Here is a 6732-nt window from a genome sequence, read left to right on the forward strand (position 1 = left end):
ACATCTATCATACACCCATCTTGGAACAACCCTATCATGAGTATCATAATAAAGTATTATCAATTATTTACATAGATATGTTATCATCACACATGTAATAAAACCAAGACTTTACTTGACACATGATGGAGTGTACGACACATAGTAGGATTTGACGGAAGGCATTATCACACCTACCAAGTGCAAGTTGAGTTACTCCTCCTCAAGCGATGACCCAAGCAAGCTATTATCTAAAAACAAAAATAAGGGAACTAATGGGTGAGTCACAAAGATTTCATGAGTAAGCGCGGGAAGGGGACAAGTTATAAGAAGAGAATGTTTGCAATAAACCATAATTTGCAACACACATGAATTTCATAATCAGTCATCACATTTCCTTACAAATGCTTAAAATGATGTTGTTTAATGTCATTCCTCATGAATCAAGTTGTAATCCAAGTCACATAATCATTTAGATTGAAAAAGAGGCTTGAAATCGAGTGAAAAGCCATTTGAATGCTTTCGAGGCTAAATATATCGATACTTTTTACATAAAATGCTTCTTGAGAGTATCGATACTTTATTCTTAAAAATGTGAAATTTAGGCATTTTTTAACACATTTAAGTCACTAACTTCTACCTATCACTCATTAGGTAATTCTTTTGCTAAATCATTCAAGGTATGCATAAACATACATAAACACACATTCAACAATCCATTTCGTCAAATTTGTAGTGTCACCAACATCACATGCAATCTTTAGCATCAGAATTTATCTTGCATCCATGAAATAAATCATATCAATGAATGCAACATATATTGGCCAACTTAAGGCTATATATAGGAGTGTGGTACATGCCCCATATAGTGGCCCTTATGTACGTGTGGAACACGCCTCACATCATGGCCCTTCTGTACATATGGTACACGCCCCGCATTAGGCTGTCATGCTTTTATGCAACATAAACATCATAATACATATCATCATACTCATTCATTTAATAACTATCACTAGCATAGGCATGTAATTATACAAAAACATATCATAATCTCATTGGTGGGCATTAAACCATTCATTCTCACATTCGTTAGTAGTGGGTATTTATTCATCCATTTTTACACATTTTAAGAGGTGGGCCATCATTCATCCATACTCACATTAAAATAGGTGGGCTATTAACCATCCACATTGATATCAGAATAAGTGGGCTACTAACCATCCACATTCACTTCATGGTAAGTGGGCATACATCCATCCATATGGGTAGTGGCCTAGTCATGCATTAGCTTTACTCATTCATCTTACCTAGGATTTCTTTTTAGTTAAAACATTTGAAAGGACTTGGCCATCCTTATTCAAAACTACCACATAGTATTCATATTTACATATCATATATATACTTTTGAAACCATCTTGATAATCATATATTTTAAGGCTTAATCATTTCATTCGTAAAGATAGGATGGCAATCATATAAAATCATGAACTCAATAAATCATGCTTAGTTTTTATACATAGCAAAATAGCTTGAAAGCATCATGTCTACCCACCATGATTGAGTTGTTGATGGCACGCAATCAAAATGCCAAATCTTTTCTCTAGCTAAATTCTTGGAGCTTCAGTTGATCCTATAATAGTAACAACGCATTCTTAACCACAACTTAAACTATTAATCTCATATTTAAAGGTTAGGCTAACATTAACCTTAACGAAATCTAATCTAATATAATATTTAGACTAGTTAATCCATTATTTAAGTATCATAAATGATTTGTAAGCTCTAAACCACCATTTTCTTAACTTAGTGAGCTTTTGTAGATTACAAAAAATTGACTTAGCTTCAAAATCATCGAGAAAGACATGTACATTTGTTGAAAAGCATAAATTAGAAGTTGGAAATCAAGCTTAAAGGGTTTAAAACCTAAAATCTCTCTCTTAATATTTTCTAAAATTCGAAATCAACCAAAATCAAGCTTAAATCTTCAAAACTAGAGTTCCCAAGTGAAAAAGAGCTTAGGAGAGGTTGAAAGTTACTCAAAATGGTTAAAGGTGGTGAACTAAGGTTGAATAGGCTTTAGGTAACTTAATTAGGTAAGTTTTGAGTGAGAAAAATATTATTTTATGCTATTTATTTTTTTTGAAAATGGCATCTAGTATCAATACTTTTGAGGACGTATCAATACTTTCTTTTTTTTGGGTTTCAAGTATCAATACTTGTTCATCATGTATCAATACTAGTTTATCCAAACCTCTTTTAAATGCTTTTTGGGTAGCAAGTATCGCTACATGTTCATCAAGTATCCATACTTTTGCTCCAAAATGTAAAAATAAACTTTCAAACAAGTCTATTTTGACTCCTCTCTCCTTAATAATTTATCAAATTACTTAGCATTTAAGAGTGTAACATTTTCGAGGGCATAAACTGAAGTTATACTTTCAAAGCTAGAATTTTTTTGCAAGCTCACCGAAGGATTTACTATTATATCCTCTAACCTAAGATTGGAGTTTCACATTCTTCTAACCTTAGAAAAATTTATTCTCGAATTTAATGAATGTACTAACCTTTGTTGTTGAAAACGTACTAACTCAATATATTATTGCAAAGAGACGAAATTTGTTGAAAGATTTTAGCCTTTTCATTTTCAAATATACATTTTTTTGAAGAAGATGTACTTTTTAGACAAGGATTTTGAAGAGATATGACCTTCAGAAATAATTTTTGAAGTTGAAAAATTATCTTTTGAAATTGGAAGTTCAAGTGTTTTGGCCAGTGAAAAAGAAATTGTCTTGTAAAAAAAAATCGAAGCTTTAAAGTAAACCAGTCAGGTTTGGTTCCCTTTAAAACCCATTCCTTCTTGACAATTCTTTCTTTAGGGGATGTCTTTCTAAGACGGTAGAAATATACGGAATGACCAATCTTATGATAGCAAATGCATAAATTTATTGCACCATATTTTTCATTCTCTTTTTCAAAAAAGATTTTCTTCTTAGCTTCTCTTTGCTCTTGTTGATTTCTCACACAAGTGCACATATCGCAAACAAGTAATATAATAATGAAGTAGAGTATCATTCCCACAAAGAATTAAATTAAATCTCTTTTCTAAGTACTAAAATTAAAACACCTTAATCTTATCTAAATAACCAAATTTAAATTATTAAAAAATTAAATAAAATAAAATCAAAATTAAAAGTAAAAGAAAAAGTCACAATTTAACTATTATCAAATGATCAAAAGTTCTAGAACCATAATATCTCCTCAATGTTTCATCTGAATTTCTTTTACTCTCTCTTTACTTACTAGATAGGTTTGAGTTGTTAACCTAAAGTTCTAAGTCTTTTATAAGTCTCTTTTGCTGTTCTTATAAAAATATCTAACTTAATCAATTTACTATATCCCTATGCAACTTGAAATTAAGAAAGACTCATTAAGTACTAACTCTAATCTTGGTTACATATAGCTTGCAAATATATTCTTGTCTTACATGCAAATCAAATCAATCGTCTCATGCAATTAATATTGATCATATACTATTTCACCCAAGCCTACACTAAACTCCTTTTTCCAATTTTGTTTAGGTTTTCAATTCAATATAATTAATGGCTAATCAATTAGATGCATTAAGAACATGATTGAAATAAACAACTCAAACATTGTCAATCATAAGTAAGAAAAAATATTAAAAACTCAGATTATGCATTACGCTCAATTATGATTCTAGATTAAAATAATGTATATAAAATCATCCAAAAAGAGTATAAACATTAAAACTAAATAAGAAAGGATAAAGATAACAAGAAAAGAAGGAACTCTAATATTTATCACACTTTTGATATGTAATCTTCCTTGCTTTCCTTGCTTCCTTAATAACTTCAATGCCTTTGTTTTCTTCAAAAAAACCTAACCTAGTTGTTGTTTAATTATTGCCTAATTAATGCTTTAAAAATGCTCTCCAAGGGTGTTTAATAGGCCCCAAGTTTGTAGCAACGTAGAAGTATAAATGCACAAGTAGTTTTCTCACTTTTTGGGCTTAAATTTTGATTTTTTTAGCTATTCTTGTTGGGGGCCATGACCATGGGCTTTGGGGCCCACGGCCTCGAAGGTCTCTCTTGATTTTCTATTCTTCGCTGCACTATTTTGATTTCAACATCATTTTTGACCCCTTTCTTTGTTGAAATGGGTGTAGTGTTAAACATAAAAATTGTAACTCTGCCTCTTAGCATTCTAATGTTCTAAGAATCACATCATTTGGACTTCTTTAGTGGGAGATATTCTTGAAATACAGTAACATCTGTAGAGAAAATCTGCACCAAGAATGCATTCTCTTAGTCCAATTAAAAGTCCTTCTTCAAAGCACACCTACAAAAGTACAATTTAATCAATAGTAGCTTAAAATAATTTAAATTAATTAACCTAACATGATTAACTATAATTAAATAAATAACTAAAAATACCTAAAATATATGTTAAAACTCAAGAACCTAGCGACTTAATAGCTAAAATTAAGATCGAATAACTCTATATCATAGAGGTATTACACCTCCAAACTTAAGATTTTGCTAGTCCTCTAGCAAAACATAAAAAGAAAAACTAAACAAAACCAAAAGCAATTTAAATGATGAAATCAACATAGATAAACAAACTAACTAGAGACAAGTAGCACTGAATCAATGATCTCCATAATTTTTTTAAAAATATATCTATAAATCTCCAGCTCAAGATAAAATTATGGGCATCATGCAAGTTCATGTTTCAATTCAAATGCAAACTCATTTCAAATCGATTTCCATGTGTGTGAGAAATCTTTTACAAAGAAAATCATACTTATTAGAATGAGTTTATGTCAATGCACAATTTTAAATTAGTACTAGAACCCCATAGGTTTGCTTTTCATCTCTCTCTTTTCTAATGTAGACAAATACAAAGTCAAGGATTAATGGGTCTCTATTAAGGTTGTCAGTATGGCTAGGGTCAAGTTCGGATAAAAGATAATAATTTGGCTCAATTTATTCTAAGCACATAATCATTCTATGACTTATATATAGCTCTATTTTCATTCTCCACATACACCGTTTCTTTCACTTCAAATGTTTCTTTCATTCAACACTTTATTCATTTCTTTTCTCTCTTTTGTTTTTACAATTCATGCTTCGAAACTTATTTCTTTGTATTGTAAGTAGTGGGGTGATTTTTTTGTTCTTTCTTCTTCTTTTTTTCAACAATTTCACATTTTTCTGCCTTATTCATTTAGCTCAATATATATTTCTTAAAATAATATGAATGGTTAGGAATGAGGGTTTTAAAATTGCATATTTTATTTTAAGGCCAGGCTCAATTATTATGTAGTTAAACAAGGAAAACAAAAAAATAGGCTCAAAGGGGTAAACTAGGGATAAAATATAACAAGGTTGGCTTAAAAGGCTCAAACGATCCAAAGATGGCCTAAATCATTTCCCTAACTAAGTATTGCCTAAGATTTCGCCTTGAGAGGGAATCAAGCAAATTCTAGAATTCTTGACATAATCTAATATTCATATCAATATAAACCTTTTCCAGATATGCATAATAATTCAAAGAAAAATATATAGTGTTTAATATGTGTGGAAATCACATTTTAACAATGATACTATATAAAAGAATTTAGCATAAACAAAATAATATCCATATTCACCTAAAGCTAAAGATACAAGGTAACTAAGTTATCATCATTAGATAAAGAAATCATAAAATTAGCACTACTTTAGGTCCTAAATTTTCAAGCAAGTACAAAACATAAATGATAAACTAATCTTAAAAGCATGGAAATAATTAAAATTAAATCTTAAAACTTTCACAGAATATTCACTACCAAAAAAATAAATTGACCTCCAAAACTTAAATTAAACATTGTCCTTATGTTGAAAGAATAAAGAAGAGGTAAAAAATACTCCTTTGGAAGTTGGATGAATATGAAGAAGCTTTAATCCTCTTATTTTTCTTTATCGTCATCTTCCTCATTGTCACTTGTAAGAGAATTTCTTTTACTGGAAAATAAATAAACAAATAGAGATTAATGTAGAAATATAAATAAAAAATAATTAAAAATAAAAAAAAGAGTTTTGAAAGCTTAAGTTGTCTCCCAAGAAGCACTTTTTTATAGTTACTAACGATGCTAGACCAGTATGCTTGCATCTTTTCCCATTTTTCCTTTTTAGGATTGACTACAAGGGGCTTATAGTCGATCTTGCTCTAGTATATTTGACTTCCCTTGCACTTTTACTCTTTTTTAAAGCCTAACTCATTTTAAAACTCTTCCACGACCTTTAATCATTCATAAAATCCAACCAACACATACATATCCTTAATTATCACATCAAACACAAATCAAAACCTCAAACCATATAGGTTATTCATTATTTCTCATATTTCCTCAAAAATTTGCCTAAATGTAAATGTATGCACTTTCAACACTTAGCTTACATAATATATCATCAATGTCCTCAAGGCACAATACATCCTTCTCAATTAGCTGACTTTACATAAAAAATTACGAGTGTTACAAACCTTTACCACTTTGAAGGTTTTCCACCAATATGGTTTAAGATTCCATGGCAAAAGATAGAGCTGTGAATCAGAAGACACTACTCGCTGTCCAACCACAAAGTCAAGATGACTGAAATGTGGTGGTGGTTTTATCTTAAGAGTTGGTGCTTACTTTGTTGAAGGTGGTGGAATAGGCTTACTGATAACTCTATTATATAGAGTTATTTTGAC

The sequence above is a fragment of the Theobroma umbraticum genome, unplaced genomic scaffold (genome assembly GCF_002168275.2).
Source record: "Theobroma umbraticum cultivar Fairchild unplaced genomic scaffold, ASM216827v3 scaffold_55.0, whole genome shotgun sequence".
In the NCBI taxonomy this organism is placed as follows: domain Eukaryota; kingdom Viridiplantae; phylum Streptophyta; class Magnoliopsida; order Malvales; family Malvaceae; genus Theobroma; species Theobroma umbraticum.